A 21,880-nucleotide genomic window follows, 5' to 3' on the forward strand; every position below is an offset into this window, starting at 1 on the left:
TGGTATGCCAAGAATTACCGCCAATGTGGCAGTGCCAATATTTTGCAACTAGCATCCTCTAATGCAAATATTTTCTCAAGTATGCCACCAGTTTTTCCGAGGTGTCACCTGTGTCAAAGTTTACCTCAGGTATGCCAGTACCAGTATTTTACCATAGATGTGCATTATGACAAGAATGACCTCCAGTATGTTGGTGTCAGTATTTTGTTATAAATGCCTCTATGAGACAGGAATTACTATCAGTAAGCCAAGGCCAATGGTTGAATCCCAATCACCACATTCTCACTCACTGACTTTCAGTCACATTCATTCTGACATTCATTCTTGGTTGCAATCACTCACTCATTATCACTCTGAGCCATAATCACAACTGTATTTCATGAGTAGTACCTTTACGACTGCAGAGTCTCCGCACATAAACATATTTTTTATGTGCGGAGACTCTGCAGTCATAACAATACTACTAGTAAAATATCTTTCCGAATACCAAACAGCATTAAACTTACACAAAAGTGTAAGTTTACCTTTGTGAATCAGACTGTCTTGTACTCACTCCGATTTTTCCTGACTCATTCAGATCATTCACACTCACTCTCACCTGTTCCTACTCTGACTCACTCATGTTGAACTTGCGCTTACTGTCATTTCATCATGCTCACTCACTCTGACTCATTTATTCTTGTTCATTCAAATTTACTTCTCCTGTCATTAATTCATGCTTTCTCTCTCACTCTCTTGCACTCACTTGCACTCACTCTCATGTATTCGAACGCACTCTGATTCACTCATTCTCACTAATATTTACACTCATGCGTCATCACTCGTTCTCACAGATTGCCACACACAGCCTCTGGTACTCCCTCATACATTCACTTGCGTTACTCTACTTTAACACATTGATTCTTACGCCTAATCACACTCACTTACTGACACAATCTTTTTTTTTATTTTAAAAAAATGTTTTATTTATTTTCAGAACAAATAATTAAAACACAGGGCAATTGTCCAGTACAGGAGAGAGCGACAGTACTCATATTTTTATGTTGTTGGCTGTTGATGGAAGATCGGAACCATAGAGACCGGCATACATACACACTCCCAGTCATTTACCTAGGGTAGCCACTGCGCCTGGGAACTCTCACATCCACGATACTCATTCCAGCTCCCCCGCACCTTTTTCCATTTTTTGGGGGACACCCTACTCTGATACTGACACTTAATCTGCTTCATTCTCACACTCTACCTATCACTGACTCAATCAATCAAATAATCAGGATTTATAAAGCACGGCAAATCACCCTTGAGGGCATCAAGGTGCTGAAGTTGTTAGCTGCTTCGCGGTGCTCTGTTCATTCAAACAGCCATCTCGAGTCCCTTTCTGAATTGCCGGAGTGATGCGGCAGTCATGAGATGCAGAGGAAAATCGCTCAAGGCTTTGGCCGCCAGGTGAGTGAAGGAAAGCCCTACATGGTTTGATCGCACAGCTGAGGGATGACTGCGAGGAAAAGGGAGGTGGATCACAGGAGTCTGGGTGGTTGGTGAAAGGTCATTCATTTGTGCAGAGCATTGTATGCGGGGGTCAGCACCTTAAACAGGCCTCTCTACTGGATCTGGAGCCAGTGTGGCTTCGTGAGGTTGCGCGTTGATGAGAGTTAGTCTGGGGAGGTCAAGGATGAGTCTTGTCACTGAGTTCTGTATTGTCTGTAGTCTCTTCAGGAGGCGTACTTTGATTCCTACGTAAGGAGTGTTACTGTAGTCCAGCCTGCTGGTGATGAGGTCTTGAGCGACAGTCCTTCTGGTGTAGATCGGGAGCCATCTGAGGATCTAACAGCGCATGCATGGGGCGTGATTGTTTTCCCTCTTTCTGCATTGATAACTTGTTATCCAAGATAATGCTGAGGTTGTGGGCATTATGAGGCAAGGTAGGGCTGAGTTCAGCAGGCCACCAAGTGTTGTTCGATGGCAACGTGTTGTTTCCAAAGATGAGGACTTCTGTCTTGTCTGTGTTGAGCTTGAGACAGTTGTCCTTCATCCAGTTGGCGATGTTCATCATACATCTGTGGAAGCTGGTTCTGGTGGTGGATGGGTCTTCTGACAGCGAGAAGTTGAGCTGAGTGTCATCAGAATATAAGATGATGTTGAGTCCGTGCAATCTGACAGTGTAGGCTGGGGGGTCATGTACATGTAGAAAAGGTTGTGTCTGAGGGACAATCCTTGTGGGAAGCCAGAGATGATCTCCTTGAGTTCCAAGGTGAATGGAGGGAGACGGATTCTCTGGGTTCTTCTGATGAGGTACAAGGCGATCCATTTGAGGGTGTCTCGCTGGATTCTGATTTGGTGGAGTCTGTTGATCAAGATGTGGTGGGAGATTGTGTTGAAGGTGGCTGGCAGGTCCACGAGGATGAGGACAGTTGTTTTGCTGTGGTCTAGAATGGCCCTGATGTCATCAGTGACTGCGATCAAGGCGGTCTTGTTGCTGTGGTTGGCTTGTAATCCAGATTGAGGGAGGGTGAGTTGCTGGTTGATTGCCTTTATCGAGAACCTTTGTCGGAATGGGAAATAGCGAGATGGGACGGTAGTTCTTCAGACTCAATCACTTTCACTCAAACACACACACGCTTACTCAGACAAGCATGCACAGACTCTGTCTCTCTCACATAAACACACACTCACGTGCAAGCACAGGCACAACATACACTTTAAAACATTTTTTACTTCACCAATAGTGAATAATATAATATTATTCACCATTAGTTTAATGAAAAACTGTGTAGAAAACAAGGCAAACAGAGCAACACCTATAAGTGTGAGCCATCCCCGTACACTTATTGGCACTGATTTTGCCACCTCAGAAGCCAGGAATCACAAAATAATTCCTAGGGGTCACAAGGATAAACCAAGGATTGCAGCTGCTACCTTCATTGACCTCTAAATGGTATCCATTGTCACGAGAAGGTTCAGAGGCTCAATCACCTTTCTGCCTCTGTGCAAACAGATGCTTGTCAAAGAAAAAAACCTTCAGATATTTCAAAAGTTGTGTGAGTGCTTTTACCCGTTCAAAAAATAATATTTATTCTGCAAAAAAACATCTTTTCCCTTTTGTACACATCTATAAAAGTTGTAGGCAATACAAAACAAAACAAAAGCATTATTTTAGATGCAATCATGTCCACATGCCCTCTTCCACAATCAGTTGCTACGAGACACCCTAGCAAAACCCTCTTATGTGCCCAAATTGCAGTCACGTGGGCATCCCAGGGTCATTAATAGGTCATCAACCTGACAGCAGCAAAAGAACACAAAGATCTCTAATTAGGGGCAGTGCCTGGCAAGAAACCTAGGTTGATTAGGAGGACTCAATCCTGTGGGGAGGACCTTTAAAGATCTACATTTTTACCTGAGCTTTTCAGAGAACTGCACATCACTGTAGATTAAGAAACACATTTTATCATTCAGAGTGATATGTAACAGAGCTGCTTTCTACCAGGCATGAGAAGATACATTTTTGCAGTCAGTGTTCGGTGGAGTGGCGCTATGCCACTTCATAAGAAGATGAGTTATAAAGCATTGCCTGGTCTCCCCTTAGCCAACCAGCACTACTTAGATTGTGAGCGTGAGCTTAAAGCCTGTTGAAAGGCATGCAGTTTCAACAGTGTTTAAATTGAAAGATAATTTGTCGGTCACTCAAAACATATGTTTATTTAGACCTTAGCCTATAAAATAATTTCTAAAACAAAATATCGCAATAACAATCTCCAATACAAACAATTAAAAACCAAAACATAAAATGCAATAAAACACACCCCGAACGGGGGCGTGGCCAAGATGGCGATCGGAGCGGCAGCATAAACTGCAGCTCCGTCACCTAGCCCCCATAATCATCCTGTTTTTGAGGCCCTGGCCCCCCCGGTGCAGGGCGAAGAAGCCATTTGGGGTGCCCCGGAGGGCTGCTTTATCGACCGGGATTGCAGCCCCGAAGCCGCTGCGATCCCGCAGAAAATCACATGACCGCGATCCACATTCGTCTCGGGGCATTGCATGGCCTAGGTGAGTGGAGCCGAACGATCGGCGACCCGGAGCCGGCGCTCGTGCCCCGGCAGGTCTGAGGAGGCAAGAAGTCGGCGCCGCGGCCCCAACGTGCACTCCGATGCCGGCCGCGGCCCCGTAGGAAATCAGCCCGCGCGTGCAGTGCCGGCCGAGACCTCCCGTCTACAGTGCTGCTCAGTCTGGAGCGGATCGCGCCGGTGCGCGCCCGCTCGAGCCGCTCCCGTTCCTGAGGAGACACCCGGCGGGCACCCGAGAGGACGTCTGAAGACTTGGCTCATATCCGAGTCCCCTGGAGCCAAAAGCAGGTACCGCTGCCGGCCTGAAGAACGGACCGTGTACATAATCCTGTTGGTCGGCCGCACAATTGGAGGCCGCCATTTTGAAACTGTAAATCCCAGATGGGCCGCAGTTCAGTGGTCCTGGAGAGCCGACTCCCCCTGTAAGGAGGCCCAGACTGCATGAATGCCCTCCACAAGAGCGATGTGTACCAAGGCTGCACTAAGCGGCCACATCTGAGCAACAGCACCGCCCCAAGTACCCAGTGGCCCCCAGGAAGACAGAGACTACAAAGTTTGGATTGCCTGCACAGACATCCTGGGTCTACACCAATTTATCATACGCCACTCCTCAGGAGAAGAGAGGCAGCTGAAGCATAAATGGCAGACGGGTCCCAGGGGCAAAACAGGTGCAGACAATAACACAAGGTGAGCCTCTGGGCGACACTCTTCGGGTCGCAACTTACTATTACGCCAAAAATCCCCTCAAAACCCAAAACATCCAGAACAGTCATTGCTTCTACCTAGTCTGGAAGCGCCAAAACCACACCTCCCCAGCATCACGAATCCCTGCTGACACTGCAAATAACTGGCCTCATAAGCAAACGGTCAACGCTTTTCGCTGCTCCTCCCCAAGTTATTCACCAGGCATATGCTCTAATTAGCCAGCTTGCCACAACATCTGACCGGGCTGCACTCACCGCAGTGAGGCCATACGCAACACTAACGCACAGGCACTGCTGCAACTCTCAAATGGTTAAGCCAAAGATTACCCGAGCACCTCCTACCAAAATGGATCACACTACAACATCCCCTCCAGAAGTTCAGGCCACCGCGCAGTCAACACTACAGAAGCTGGAACTAACCTTACAATCACACACCTCACAATTTGAAAAAATACTGCAAGCCATCCTGGACACTAAGACCACCTTAGAAGCCAAAATAGGCTCTGTAACAGAAGAGCTCAACATCCTTTGCACTGACCAACATGCTCTAGCCGATAGAGTATCCGAACTCGAAAAAGACACAGCGTCCCTTCCTGGCTCCATGAAAGACCTGCAACTACAACTAACGCAGCTATCAACAGAAGTTGATTCCTTAAAACGCAGAACGGAAGATGCAGAAGGCAGGTCCCGCCGCAACAGCATACGCCTGGTCGGATTCCCAGAACGCGCAGAGGGCTTAAGCGCGGAACTCTTCATCGAACAATGGCTCATAGACACAATCCTTAAAAACAATATCCCGAAGTTCTTCTCTATTGAGAGAGCACAAAGGATCCCAGGCAGCCCCCCAGCACCCGGCTCGCAGCCACGTCCTCTCATAATAAGACTCCTTAACTACCGAGACAGGGATCTTATCCTCCAATTATTCCGCAAATCAGGCCCAGTGTGCTATGAAAACGCTACGATAACAGCTTACCCAGACTTCACAGCAGAAGTGCATAAAAAACACAACTCCTTTTACTGAGTTAAAACATGCCTCCGCAAACACAATATCAAATACGCGCTGATGTTCCCAGCCAGACTTCGGGTACAGGACGATACTCGATCCTTCTTTTTCACTTCCCCGGAAGATGCCTGGACTTGGCTGCATGCCAAAGGCCTAGCCGACCCGATAGACACAAGCACCCAGGATGATAATAGACCTCTCTTCACGCTGAACCGTAAGCAACGCAAGAGACAAGGGACTAGGCCCTCACCTGAGCAGGCACAATCCGAGCGCTCTCGGCTCCTCCGGACAACATCCAGTTTCGTCAACGCTTCTCCCGCTGCCCTACCTATGCAAACGGAAACCGAACTGGAACAGGATACAAACTCCGATTCAACCGAGTCCACACGGGGTCCTCTCCTTACACCACGCACAGTGGACGACATCTGCTGAGCGACTAGACTTCGCATGCTTTTATCCAACAACCGCAGCGAGTTATCTTCTTGGTACCTTGATCACAACGCCTAAAAGTCTTCGTCACTGTTTCTCCAATGCCCCCTCACGAAGACTTGCAACCAACAAGCGCCCTCCGGCCGACGTGCCCGGCTTTCTAAACCATGAGAAACCCGGGCAGGGTAAGACCATACCTCTGCACCAACGCCAACTGGCACCCCCCTGCTCCATATGGACCATTCCCTCAAACCGGAGTTTTCCGGAATTGTTCTCTATATGTTAATAGTTTATTTGTTGTATGTTGTTTTAGTGTGCACCTCTATATCAGGTGATTGGATCTATAAAGGGCGGGTCAAACATAAAGACAGCAGCAAACACACAATAAACACTTACTGCAGCAACAAACTTATAGCCCACAGTTCGTTAATCACTGGTCGGCCAAACACAGCGGCTGAGTCCCATAACAATGTCAAAACAGGGTTGACAGACAATTATAATCCAGATCATATAATAACTACAAAACAACTATGGCCACTCACACGCACCAAGGGAACCTGAAATACAAAATACTCACATGGAACGTTAAGGGCATGGCAAATCCACGGAAACGTCAAAGGGTTCACGCTTTCCTTACAAGACATCAAGTACACATAGCTTTACTACAAGAGACACATTTTACTAAATCCATCCTGAACAGCGCACGCTCAAAATGGAAAGGCCAATTATACGGCACCACCTCTTCGTCCTTTGCCCTTGGCGTTGCCATCTGGATAGCACCCAGGGTCCCGTTTATACTCTCTCGCACACAGTGTGATCCAAATGGCAGACATGTGATACTTGAAGGCACTTTAGACGGGTCCCCAATAGCCTTGGTTGCACTGTATTCCCCAAATGCGAACCAGCGTGACTTCTTATCCACGCTCACCACTGGCAACCTCAGCGACCCCACATTAGAATGCATATGGGGGGGTGACTTCAATAGTGTCCTGGACACTCAAATGGACCGTTCATTTCCCCCACTCACCGCAGCCTCTGCTAATCCTGCCTCAGAGACTCTGGCGCAGTGGGCATCAAACAACGGGCTGAGAGATATATGGAGGGTGAACCACCCCACTCATTGCGAATACTCTTATTTCTCCCCAGTACATAAACTGCATACTAGAATAGACATATTCTTTGTATCCGCTACTATCATTCATAAAATATGCTTGTCTAAATATTTAGCACGCACGATATCAGACCATAACCCACTATGCCTAACACTGGCCTGTGGACACGTACACACTCGGATACCAACATGGCGTCTACAACCAGAAGCCCTCCTAGACCTTCCTTTTCAAATAGACATCTACAAAAGTCTAACCGATTATTTTCTATCAAATAAAAATACAACCTCATCCCGCGCCATAGAGTGGGACGCCCATAAAGTGGTGATAAGAGGTCACTGCCTTTCGGCCACGGTAGGGGTCAGAAAGGTACTCATTAAGGAATTACAAGACTTAGAAACGAAGCTCCGCAATGCAGAGAATGCGAATGACAACAGTGAGTCCGCAATAACAACACTGCATCTGCTTAGGGCTACTCACAAGGAGACAGATAATAGACTGAGTAAATACGATTATAGACACTACATGGCCAGACAACACGCTGAGGGTGACAGATCTGGCAGATTATTAGCTTGGCTGATCCGGCAGCCTTCACAACCAACACCCATTGGCGCAATACGCTTAAACCCTGACACCATTGTTAACACCCAAGCAGGCATAAACGACGCCTTCGCTACATATTATCGCACCCTCTATGCACCCCCTCCACAGCCTCCAGAGCAACACCTTATTGACCCACTACACCTGGTCCCCCAAAACCAACTTATCCTGGACAACACCGTCATTCTAGGCGGCCCTATCACTATTGAAGAGCTGCGCCTAGCACTATCACAAATGGCACGCAGCAAAACCCCCGGGTCTGACGGTCTACCGATAGAATACTACAACTCCCACGCCGCCCACTTATTACATCCACTTATAGAAGTATTTAAAGCACACCACAAATTACAATTGCCGGACTCAATGTGCGAGGCACTGATAGTCGTCCTCCCAAAAACAGGCCGAGACCCTCTAGACGTCAAATCATATATGCCGCTCTCCTTGCTGAATACAGACTGCAAATTATTAGGAAAAGTACTTGCAAACAGGCTCCCCCCCTACTTACCGAGCTTAATACACCATGATCAATCCGGCTTTATTCCTGGTAGAAGCACTTTCCTAAATATCAGGAGACTCTTACACATAATGCATAGCAATACAAACTCGGAAGCAGTGGCCCTTTCCCTAGATATAGAGAAAGCATTCGACACACTTAGTTGGAACTACCTCCGACACACACTTAAAGCATTTGGTTTTGGTTCCGGTTTTATAAACTGGATCAAAACGCTTTACTCCAGGCCCACTGCCCGCGTGAAAAACGGACGAGTTATCTCTGAAGCATTCCCCATAGGCAGAGGCACCAGACAAGGATGCCCATTATCCCCCTTGCTATTCGCTATTGCCATGGAGCCACTAGCGATTAAGCTACGGAGCTACGCACATATATGGGGTATCCCGGAGTCTAACACCCATCACATTGTATCCTTATATGCAGATGATGCCTTAATATATCTTCGTGACCACTCAGCCTGCATGGCAGAGGTACTGCAGATGTTGGACTCCTTCGCTTTTGCCTCTGGTCTGCACGTCAATTGGTCCAAATCAAGCATCTTCCCTCTCACTCCGATCCCGCTCGCTCACCACATGACGCTACCGCAATATAAATTACCCTGGTCATATACAACCTTTAAATATCTGGGAGTGCAGATTTAGCACTCCATTACAGATCTAAAAGAAGGTAATATAGATATGGTGCTTGGCTCCATCCGCGGCTCAATACCTTTCTGAAGCTCACTCCCCCTGTCCCCCATGGGCCGAGTGGCGATAGCCAAGATGCTTATCCTCCCAAGGTTTTTGTACTATTTAACAGCCCTCCTGTTGTGCTTACCACGCTCCTTCTTCAACAAGCTGCAATCAATACTAACTGACTTACTCTGGGGCAAAGACAGACGCAGAGTGGCGCTGTCAATAACGCAGCACCCGCAGGAGATGGGTGGATTGGGAATGCCTAACTTTGAAAGATATTATGCAGCCGCCCAATTGTCATGGCTATCCACATGGCTCCAAGATACCCCTTTGGCCGAAGGCAGAAAGTTGCAGACACATACAGCACCACAGGGGCTACTGCTCTCGATACTAACTAGCACTTCCCATACGTTTCCCAGACTAATATTGCTAGAGGCAGCTCGATTCTGCTGGCGTAGATATGTCCAGAAAAAGACTACCTCTCCCCCCTATTCACCTTTGCTGCCACTGTTTCAACTGCCGGGCACCCAAACCCTTTCAATACATCACGATATACGTGAAATGAACACGCTCCAGTTAGGTGATTTATACTCTAGCTCCGTGATGCATACTTTCATGGAACTGGTATCCGCGGGCACAATGCAAAATGGGGCCTTTCTAACATTTAATGCCATAAAATTATTACTCAATAATCTCTGGGGCGCAGGTGACTCGGAACCTCCGGAGTTCTCGCTACTCACCACTATCATCACTATAGGCAGTTCAAAGAGCATTATTACTACACTATATAAAGCATTGCTCGAAGCGATATGCACTACCCTGCCACACGCGAAGGCACGTTGGGACTCTGTCCTCCCCTCCCCACTACCACAGAAGACCTGGGTTACCGCCCTCGCAACGATTAAATCTATATCCCGCAACCCTCGCCTGCGTTACACCCAATTTAATTACCTTCACCAATCATATTTATCACCAGCCCGCATCCAAAGAATTTACCCCAACACAACACCAACATGTCCTAGATGCGCTACACCATCAGCTGACTTCTACCACATGGTCTGGAGCTGCCACTCCATAAACTCGGCCTGGCAACGAGTGACGGAGGCCACAGCAGATATCTCATCTCATACCCTGGTGCCTACGCCTGACTCCTGTTTACTAGGCATACGACATCGTGCCAAAACAGACAAACAAACACACAAATTCATAGACTTGGCATTTGTGGTGTATAAACGTTTGATAGCAACACATTGGAAAGCTCTGCATGTCCCTTCCCACGAGATATGGCTGCATGATTTACATAGCGGAGCTCAAGCTGAAGCCCAGACACTCCACCTACTGCAACACAGAGGTCTCATTCTGGAGGGCCCGGAGGTTTGGGACACTTTTGTGGTAGCAATAGAGGCCAGAGACGACATGTATCCCCTGTGAACAAGATACAATGCACAACCACCACAGTTTGGACTGGCACTGTTAATATTTTAGCCACACGGCACCAACGCTGGTTGTTCTCAAATGCACCCATCGCTTATATCCTTATTCCTCCTCGAAAGATGTTCCTACGCCGAGCCCAGACACGTCCCACGCAGTAACACATGCATGCAACATATACCCAGAAAGCGCAAAATATGCCTGCTCCCGAACCTGTCAACCCCACAGACACACATTTTTTACCCTTGAGGTGATCTACACCTTAGTTACATTTATTAGCCAAGTTTCTTTTCTTTTTTCCCCCCACGCACCGCAGGGGATCACTTAAACTAGTACTGATACCGATAACGATTGGCCTGACCCTTAAGCTGCAATCAGCTCCTACAATAGCCCGCACGCTAAATGCTGCTGAACCTTCCTTTTACCTTGCCCTCAGTTACTTTGCATTCTTCTGTTGTTCATAATTGCTCTTCCCTCCCTTTATCCTCGTTCTCCTCTGTCCCACCCTTCCCTTCTTTTTTGACACCTTATGGTGTAGCAATGCTGTGTAAATTTATATAAGTGTGTAAACGGACTGCAAAATTATGATCAGCTATTGTATTGTTGTGTGAAGATTGTGTTTAATAACAGATTTTTTTTTAAAAACACACCCGAACAACATACAAACCTATATGTTCTAAAACATCATAATACATTAACAACCAACTCTCACTGATTAGTTGGTTAATCACAGTTTGACTTTAAAAAAGCATCGACAGAAACTAAGAATCGCCCCATGGCACTAGTCACATCTAAAAATCTCATACCACCCAGCAGCTCAATTGCTTGCCCCCTATCTCTAATACCGTATTTTTATAAAATGGCTTTTCTTCCGTTGAGATAAAAACCACAAACAGTCTACAAGGACACAGATTAAATTCCCTGTCACATTGAGTCCACACTGGCAGATTTTACCTTCCTTTAGCAGGATATCATTTTTCCCTGACATTAACACTTGATTTATTCCACGCCGAAATCTTAAAATACTTTGACGCATCTTAATATTCAGGAGTCTCTCCAGATAGGGAAAGGCTTCATCGTTCTTCCATGAGCTTAGTAAATGAAGAATTGATCACTTATACCTCAGGTAGGTGAGATCATCACCCTAGACACCTGCTTTAATGCTCTTTTCAACTCCACCTTGATAATCCCATTTAGTCAGTGCCCCCTGTAACATTTAATGCTCTGGCACATGTTTGAAACCATCCCCTTATTCCCAGGGCCTAGGATAGCTCGCATTGCAATATCTCCTTTTTAAATAATGGAAATTTTAGATATTTCCACACTACCTATTCTTATCCAAAATTTTAAAATGTCTGCATATGTTGAATGCGTCCACCCTGGTAAACCTGTTTCCACTCTGACTGCTTGCAACATAGAGGAGGATGGAAGAGAGAGTAACTTTTCAGGCACCTTCTTTCTTCCAGGTCCCAAATCTTTTTGACCCCTATGCTGACCATGTTAGCCCCATTCATGAGCTGTGGCCTTACCATAGCCTAGTAAGCCATCAGCACCGGCCGAAGGGGGGGTCCCCCATATCAGTGGTTGAATTTCCTTAGTCCCCCTACTGACTTGAGTGCCCTAGCTTGAGACGAGGCAAGGTGATCCATCCAACCTAGATTACGTGAAAACCATACCCCTAGGTATTTATATTTATTAACTCTCTATATTCTAACTTTATTTATTACCTAGGCCATACTCTTGCTATGTTTCTCTATTTAAAGCACTTTAGTCTTTTGATATTTATTTTTCAATTTTTTCTTCTTACAATAGTCCCCAAATGTGTTCAATTTCCTTTGAAGCCCAATTCCTGTCCAGTCTAAAATCACTAAATTATCTGCATATAAGACATAGCTGATGTGTGTGCCATTTGTTCTTGGACTAAACGTATTTGGTTGGCTTAAGACCTTAGGGAGATCGACCAGAAACAGAGAGAACAATGTTGGGGCAATACTCAACCTTGCCTGAGGCCATTTCTTGTAGTGATTCTCCTAGAGAGGGAACCGCCACTGTTCAGTTCAACTTGGGCCCAATTATCCCTGTGGTGTTCCTGTAGGATTAGGAGCAAGTCTTTTTGAATCCTATATTCCTTTAGCACGTCCCACAACAATTGACGATCAACAGAGTCAAATGCAGAGCTAGAATCAACAAAGCAACAATAAAATACTCTGCTCTGTTCTAAAGATTTCTTTGCAATGGCCCTCAAACTAAAACAGTGGTCAGTCGTCAAGTGGCTCTCCTTAAAACTACCCTGTTCCTGGGGTATAATGGAGTTTACTTCTGCTCACTCCTTAACCATACCCAAAAGAATTTTTAGAGAAAACCTTGCCACTTACATCCAACACATTGTTTTGCTGGTACTTTCCCATGAAGGCATAGTCGCTTTTTTTATGTACTGGATTGATCACTGCTCACTTCCAGCTATCCAGAAATCTTCCCATAAAAAATAACCTGGACTACCATGAAATATTAGTTTATATTACCAACACTGGTACATTATCCGGGCCAGCAGCTCTGCTGAGCTTTAACCTCTCAATCATTTCCTTAACTGTTGAACCTCTTCTTTGTCTCCTTCTTAATAAGGGAACTAGTAGGGCTGTGGTCGACCTTGACACTATTATTAAAGGTGTTCTCTAAGAATTTTTCCCACACATGCTCGCCTACATGACCCGATGACTGCCCCACTCTGTACCACCCTCCCAAGTTTCCTTACATTTTTTATCTCTATGGTCTTCATCACCACTTCCCTGCATTTTGCATTTGATTCCCAGTTCTTCTGAGCTACCAGGTTTTTGAATTCTCTCTTTAAACTAAGGAGACGCCATCCCCCAATTTTATTTCTTGAAAACCCTAGGTACCTTTCCAGCTTTCTAATATTACTTTTTAATACTCTACATTCTTTGTCAAACCGATTATTTATAGCATGCTTCGCAGATTTGTTTTTATTTTGTAAAGAATTAAAAGCCGTAACTTCGGTTTTAAGGCACGTGACCCCGTCTTTTTTATTATTTCCTCATACTAGGCTAAGGGTTCTAAGGATACCTTCCCACTGTCTAATCCATCATAATGTAGATTTTCCTTGTCTATGACGGAAAGTCTTAATTTTATTAAAGACACAGAGGCGAGTATTATGCGTTTCTTTTCTTGCTTTATTCAATGAGCAGCAGTCAAGAAACTACAAATCCCATAAGGCTTAACATCTGTAGCCAATGGGATTAAAAACGTAGTTCAAAAGACACAGAACCAATAGTAATTACGATATGCCATTATGACGTCACTTGACTGCAAGCAGCCCTCTTTTCTTGCAAATGAAGTCAGTTAACTGTGAACAAAGGGAGTAATAAACAAAGAATAAACAGAGCCATGAGGAAAGCAAAGACATCAGAGAAAAAGTCCAGGAGCTTGCAGAGGCAAGGGTAGTCCGGCCAAACCAACAGGGATGATCCAAATCCTGAAGGAAACGAAATGATAGGATGATCCGACGGGATCTGATTAGGACGTTGTCTGAGTGGTTGAAGCCGAAACTAGAGAAAGGGAGGGATAAACAAAGTTATACAAGAGGTGGGATAATACTCGCCTCCGTGTCTTTAATAAAATTAAGACTTTCCGTCATAGACTAGGAAAATCTACATTTTATGGCAAGACCGGAGGCTCCTATTATGCGAGTTTAAAGCATATTAATCACATTCAAAGAAGCATTATCAATCGGTTTGCAATAAAATACTCTAAAAGTATTGTCATTGGACCAATCCGCAGATTTTAGAATATCCCCCAAACAGGATCCCGCCCAGAAAGCTTTGGAAGCCATAGCCCCCCTAGAGGAATGAGCTCCAAACTTGGAAACATCAATAACGGCCAAGGACATAATCAGCCTGACCCAACGGGCTAATGTAGCAGAAGAAACAGGCTTATGGGGTTTCCTGAAAGATATGAGAAGTTGGGAGGAGGATGTTCTCAAATCTGCGGTCCTATGCTCATAAACTTTGAGACATTGTCCTACACACAATTTTGGTTGAAGCGGGAAATAAGGATAAAAAACTGATGACAAATTGGTCTTGGTACGTCTTACAACCTAAAACAGCACACCCGACGGGGTGAATTGGCGGTTGGAGACGTCCAAAGCCTTAACATCTGATAAACGTTTAATAGAAACTAAACATAATAACATTGTTAATTTAGCAGATAAAAGCTTTAATGATAAACTTGAATTATCTGGTAATGCAATCAAATATTTCAAAACAATATTAACATCCCACAAATGATTGTATTTTGGTAACGGAGGTTTAGAAAATGTTAACCCTTTAATAATTTACATACCAACGGGTGCTCGCCTACTGGTTTACCGTGAACATGAATATGGTTGGAAGAGATAGCAGATCTGTAAAGATTGATAGTGCGAAATGCTTTAACTTTGCTGGCTTCCGAGGCAAAAAAATTTACGACAAAAATTACATCTGCTGAAAAGGGATTAATTTGTCTTCCCATACACCAGAAATCCCATAGAGACCAGGCTGCCTTGTAGGCTTTTTTGGTGCCTGGGGCCCAGGAGTTTGAGATATAATGGGAAGCTTCTGCCGAAATGACATGGGAAGATTGGGAACTCCTGAGATTTTCCAAGCGGATAGGGTTAGGATATTGTTCAGAATAAGGGGATGAGAACGGTGAAGAGGGTCTAGTAGCAGATCCGGAAAGGATGGAATTAGCAATGGAAAATCTATTGACAGTTCTAAAAGAGTGGGGAACCAAATTTGGGATTGCCAAAACGGGACGATAAGAGAGAGAGAAGCGTGTTGACGTCTGGCCTGAGCCAGAACCCTGTTGATCATTATGAAAGGGGGGAAGGCATAGTTGAGGGAAAACGACCAGTCTTGTGAGAAAGCATCTGATGCTAAGGCTAAGGGATCTGGGCGCCAACTGTAAAATTGGGGAAGTTGTGTGTTGAGTCGGGATGCAAAAAGGTCTATGGAGAAGGGGCCCCATAAGGATTGGATGTTGTGAAACACGGAAGGATGAAGTCTCCAATCGCTGGAGTCTCGAAGGTGACGAGAATGCCAATCTGCCACTGTGTTGAGAGTTCCAGGAAGATACTCTGCATGTACCGAAAGATGGTTTGAGAGGCAAAACTCCCAAAAGCTCTTGGCTAGATCTGCCAAAGGTTTGGATCGTGTGCCCCCAAGATGGTTTATATATCTGACCGCAGATATATTATCCATCCTGAGCAGGATTGCACAATGTACTTTGTTCTTTGCTAGACTTCTGATTGCAAAGGAGCCTGCAAGCATCTCTAAACAATTGATGTGCAATTTGGACTCCTCGCTTGACCATGTACCCCCAGTCGAGATGGGTCCACAACGGGCTCCCCAGCCTTGATGGCTTGCATCGGATTCTAACACAAGATCTGGGGCTGATGGAAAGATACTTTTCCCGTTCCAAGCATCTAAATGGTCTATCCACCATTGAAGCTCTGTACGAGACTCTATGTCTAAAGGAACGAGATCGGAATACGAAAGCCCCTTTCTGAGGTGTCGAATCTTTAATCTTTGAAGAGCACGATAGTGAAGGGGACCCGGAAAGATTGCTTGGATAGAGGAGGAGAGAAGACTTACAACTCGGGCTAGACCTCGGAGGGAAATGTGGGAATTTCGGAGAATTTGTAAAATGTCCGATTTTATGGATTTTATTTTTGACGATGGTAGAAGAAGGGTCGCTGAGAGGGAATTGATTTGAAATCCCAGAAATTCTACGATTTGGGAGGGTAGAAGAAGGGATTTTTCCCTGTTTATTATGAAACCCAATTGTTCTAACAGAGAGCAAGTCGTTTGTAGGTGGAGTAGGAGAGTCTGAGACGACTGACTTAGGATGAGGATATCGTCTAGATAAATTAATAATCTTATCCCTTGAGCTCTTAGAAAAGCTACCACGGGTTTCATGAGTTTTGTAAAACACCATGGGGCTGACGATAGACCCAAGGGCAGAGAGGTAAAGTGATACATTTTGTCTAACCACTGGAATTGAAGACATTTTCTGCATTCTGGATGAACAGGAACAACTAAGTAAGCGTCCTGTAGATCCAATCTGACCATTCAGTCGTTCTGGAGGAGAATGTCTCTGAGATGAAGAATAGTTTCCATTTTGAAGGGCCGGTATACTACAAAACGGTTGAAATGTTTTAGATTGATGACTGGACGCATCTTTTTGTTTTTCTTTTGAACAAGAAAAATCGGGCTGATAAAACCCGAAGAAAGGGGAAGAGTGGGCGCAATCGCTTGTTTGCGTAACAATGTGTCTACCTCTAGGGAAATTAGATGAACCATTTCTGTGGAAAAATGGGGAGGAGGTTGGAAAAAAGTTTGCACCGGAGTAGAATAAAGTTCTATTTTGTAGCCTAGAACTGTGTTTAACACCCAAGCATCTGTTGTTATTGCATGCCAATTTGACAGAAAATGGGAAATACGACCTCCTGTCGGGAAAGAATCGACAAGGAGGCTTACCTGTTGGGTTGGCGGCTCTGGAATGTCTGGCTGACCTGGCACGGTATCCTCTGCCACGTTGGGGATAGAACTGAGGCCTGAAGTCCTGCTGATAGGAGCTGTAATAGCCTCTGGAGCCTTGATTGGAGAATCCGCGGCCGGTAAAGCGACCCCTACCTCTACCGGCCCTGGCAAAAACCCGATGGTGGAACATTTTTCTCATGGACTGTTGGGCTTTGGTTAATGAGGTGAAAGTAGCAACATATTTGCCGAGGTCCTTGATAAAGGAATCTCCAAAAAGCTGTCCATCTGATTGGAGCTGAGGTTGAACGGTTGCCAAATTTACAAGTTTGGGATCAAGTTTGATAAGTAGGCCTTTACGCCTTTCGTGAATGAAGGAAGAATTTGCATTTCCCAACAGGCAAAAACAACGTTGAACCCATAAAGATAACTCCTCTGGGTCGAGGAAGGAACCGTCTAGCCTGGCTGATTCGACAAGATCAAAAATCCTAGTAAGGGGCCCTGTAATGTCTAAAAGTTTGTCCTGACAGGAGGACCAAGCTTTATCCACGCCCTTGTGCGGGTCCTTTCCTTGTTTGGTGAAGAAAGTCAACATTTGTTCATCAATAGTAGGGGTAATAGTGGCTTTGTTAGAGAGTACGGGACGAGGACATTCGGATTTTAATTTAGATCTCGTTTGTTTGTCTAGGGGTGAAAAAAGTTTTTGTGCCACATAACGACCCACATGGTCAGCTGGAAACCACTCAGTAGAATTGGGATGATGAATTTGAGAGGGATCGAACATAGGAAACCCTTCTGAGTCGAAAAGAGAAGGGGTAGCAGAGGTTATTTTTGCTTTCTTTGGAGGAGGAATGGAAAAGGACTCATCATCGTCTTTGTCAGATAAATATGCATCTGAATCTACATCAGGCATATCTTCGTCTGTATCCTGAATAACTGGAGAAATAACAGGGAGAACATTGCGCTCTTTAGATTTTCGTTTTAAAGAAGATTTTGGAGCCATATTGTTATACTCCTTGGCAGGAGCCTTGTGAGGAACCGCGTCCTCTGGCGTATGTGAGATGGACTCACCTTCCTTTTGCGTCCCCATACCTGGCTTCGCTGGCGGACGCGTACTGCTTTCCCCCGCAGTCTGGGCCGATTTGGAAATTAAGTTAGAAAGGTTATTCTCCAGATTTTTTGATAATTTTTGTAATGAGGAAGATACTGCCTGATGCACAGAACTTCTAATGAAATCACAGAGTTCATGTCTCATCTCTTCCAGTTCAGTGGAAACACCCTGTTCCAAAGAGGAAGTGCCAGGTTCCATTGTGTCTTAATTTCAATAAAATATTTAAACTAGAAATAGGTTTGTATATTCAATCCTGGAATTTAAGGAGACCAAACTGAGAAAAAACGGAGTCTTTTTGTAAAAACAGGGAATAGAAGGGGTTAATAATATGACAGAGGTCTAAATAAAGCCACTAAAGTTGCTTTAGGTAATAAATAAATAATGTTGTGAGAAGCGCTCTGTCATGCGACGTCTCTGCCTCAGGAGCAGACCGAATGACGGTTGCTGCCTGAGGCAAAGGAATGCCAGGAATTTAGAACGCGCGCGACACGGTTGTAAAATAAACAAAAACGACGTCAGAGCTGAAACGCTCCGCTCGGAACCTCTCTGAAAGGGAGGTCGGAGCGAAATAAACACACGGCAGCTTGCAGTCGACTGTAGAAAATAGAAAGAATGCCTATGAACTCACGCGACACGCTCTAATACCAATAGAATAAAGACAGAGGTGACGAACTCAGCTATAAATAACAGAAATGCAGTGGACGAGTGGCCGGAGTCACAAATAAACATGCGGCAACTTGCCGTCTAACATAACAAAGGCAATAAAACGGTATATTTATCAAAACCAACAATATGAAAATATTGCATAATGTAATTAACGTGGGTAAAAGAAAATGCGACTTATCTCGACTGCAGCAGCTAAAAAAGAGGACTGCTTGCAGTCAAGTGACGTCATAATGGCATATCGTAATTACTATTAGTTCTGTGTGTTTTGAACTACGTTTTTAATCCCATTGGCTACAGATGTTAAGCCTTATGGGATTTGTAGTTTCTTGACTGCTGCTCATTGAATAAAGCAAGAAAAGAAACGCATAATAGGAGCCTCCGGTCTTGCCATAAAATTCTATTGGAGGGCCTTCAATAGTTTTAACTGCTTCTCTGGTAGCCTTGTTCTTAAGCGTCTTAAGCAACAAGGTAGCCCCCTGTCTGTCTGGGTGCAATATCCACTTCAAGGATTGTGCGTAGGGGGTAATGATCACTCCCCTCCACCAGTAGGACCTCCAATTTCTCAATTAATTCAAACGTCCATAACTGTACAATCACATAGTCAATTGGACAATTCCGACTACCCCGGTTCAACATTTTCCTAGCCGAGGTATCTGTGGGCACTCAACCATTTAGATTCACCAAACCATTAATAAAATAAAATATAATAAGGCAATATATTTCCCTAATAACACATTTGATGGCATATAAATGTCTTGTATATTAAAAACAGCTAAGCACTCCTCATACTTTTCATCCATGATCTCAGACATCAGTTTATGATTCAAATCTCCCATCATAATAATCAGGGCATGGGGGTACAGAACACCTATATTAAACACATCTTCTTTAAACAGTTCGATGTTTCCCTTGTAATCAGAAGTACTACGTGCATTCATATATACATTTAAGACAATAATACATTGCTTCCTTCTGCTTATATCCAATAATTTAATACCACAAGATAATATCCAGTTACACCGTGTTTTGACCTGCCATACACTTGAAGTGATTTTGATAGATACCAGAGTTCACAATACACCAATAACCCATGTATATTCCAGGAGAACAGACTGATACTGTGCAGAGAAGCTCACCCCTAATCCACATTGCTTACATTTTCCCATTCATCTACAGTCTCCCTATCTAGACAGTCATACCTGTTCGGACCAAAGGGGATATTCCCCTATTTGTGTCCATCCTCGTAGGGCACCGTGACTTGAATCCTACCAACCCTACTTTTCATAACTTGTCTATAACTGGCAGAATCTTCCAGTGGGTCCCATTTAACTTGGTTTACCTTTAGGCCACCATGACAATTCAGAAAGCCCAGATTTTGAGTTATGGGTTGTTCCACAGCTTTCCCCCCGGATATTTTCACACCATGGAGCTGTATCTCAATTTCTGCTTTAAGAAGGGTATCTCTCAACCAATCCTGAGTACAGCAAAAGCTTTGTGATACCCTTGCCATCTCTATTTTGCAGAAAGCCTACTTGTTCCAGGTCAGTTGTTGAAGCTGAATATAGACTGAGGCAAAGGAAAAATATTTCAAGGAGCTTTGACCTACTTCAGGGATTTAACTTCGACAACTACCTAGTGCTGGCTCTAAATAAACCCATAAAGAATTTGCCTCCCTCTCCTTACCTCTAGATCTGGTGAGAGGGGGCCACCCTCCCCAAGTTATATACTAAAACTTTGCTCCAATGTATGTGCAAATCTTACCTCATGAGTACATGCATTTCTACCCCTCTTGGTTTCCTTCCATATTTTACACCCCTTACAGATTACATACTTTGGCCCTGCTCCCAATCTTTGCTCATTTCTTGCCTCTACCGACTTCTACCAATCAAATCTGCTTGTGGGGTCCGGGGAGTAAAACCATTTTCCTTTTGCTTACATGTGTTTTTCTTAACCTTGGTGTTGGACCTGGCCCTTTTACAGGGTCATTCCCCAGACTTTTTGCTTTTTGCCTCCTTATTTTTCTGACCTTTGTTGGCTGACTATTTGACTCTGAGCACTTTTTCACTGCTAACCAGTGCTAAAGTGCATGTGCTCTCCCTTACAAAATTGGTATGATTGGATTATACCTTATTGGCATATTTAATTTACCTATAAGTCCCTTGTAAAGTGGTATCCCTATACCCAGGGCCTGGAAATTAAATGCTACTAGTGGGCCTGCAGTGCTGCTTGTGCCACCCACTGAAGTAGCCTGTCAAACCTATCTAAGGCCTGCTAGCGCAGAGCCTGTGTGCGCAGTTTCCTACCACAGGGACCTGGCATCTAAATTTACTTGCCAGGCCCAGAACGCCCCTTTTACTACATGTAAGTCACCCCTAAGGTACGCCCTAGCTAGCCCTTTGGGCAGGGTGCCATGTTGCGTGGCCTGTCCTGGTAGTGACAAACAGCCTAACTTGGTGTCTCACTGCTGTGAGTGCTGCCTCCTCATAGGATTGCATTGGAAATGCCCTGCCTTACGTGTAAGGGGTATTGTCTGATTTATGAGGGGTAGCGTAGGCATGTTTGGTATGGTTGTGATAGTGGTGAGAAATGCTGCTTACTGGTGTAGGTGTATTTTTTATTACTATCACAGAAATGCCACTTATAGAAAGTGTGCATTTATCTGTGCTTATGACTTTGGTGTTTTGAAGCTTGCCTCCAAACCACGTCTGGGCAGACTGACAGTTGGGGCTTTGTGCATAATTCTCAGACAGCCTGAACACAGGGAGGGTGGAGGTGTCACAGAGGTGCATCTACATATTGTAAAGTCTTCCTGGGCTGAGAGAAGGGAGAGGCGGGGCACACCTGCATTTGTAAAGGCTGTGCCCTGGCCTCACACAATAGGGCCGTTTACCCCCCACAGATGTTTGGAGCCTGCACTGGAGGAGAGAAAGGGCACTCCCAGAACCAGTTGTAGCTGGTTGGAACCCCTTCTCCTGGCCATTGTAAAACACACTGTAAACCTAGTATAAGTAAGGGGAATTTTCCCCACAATTTAGACATCCTGTGGAC

Source organism: Pleurodeles waltl, chromosome 5 (genome assembly GCF_031143425.1).
Source record: "Pleurodeles waltl isolate 20211129_DDA chromosome 5, aPleWal1.hap1.20221129, whole genome shotgun sequence".
NCBI classification, from domain to species: Eukaryota; Metazoa; Chordata; class Amphibia; order Caudata; family Salamandridae; genus Pleurodeles; species Pleurodeles waltl.